Here is a 226-nt window from a genome sequence, read left to right as displayed (position 1 = left end):
AGGTGGCCCACGGGACAGGGTGATAGCCCGGGATCGGGGATGCCGGTGTCCCGGGAGGGCAGTAGCTGGGGACCGGGGGTGCCGGTGGGAAGGGAGAGCCGGGGACTGGGGATGCTGGTGGGAGGGGAGAGCCGGGGATGGGGGATGCCCCTGGGAAGGGAAAACCGGGGGTTCCGGAGCTCACTGCCGTCTCTGCAGCAGGTGATGGTGTAGCAGCCGCTGCTCC

Source organism: Antrostomus carolinensis, unplaced genomic scaffold (genome assembly GCF_000700745.2).
Source record: "Antrostomus carolinensis isolate BGI_N321 unplaced genomic scaffold, ASM70074v2 scaffold44891, whole genome shotgun sequence".
NCBI classification, from domain to species: Eukaryota; Metazoa; Chordata; class Aves; order Caprimulgiformes; family Caprimulgidae; genus Antrostomus; species Antrostomus carolinensis.
The sequence above is the reverse complement of the archived record's forward strand: the minus strand, read 5'-3'. Positions refer to the sequence as shown.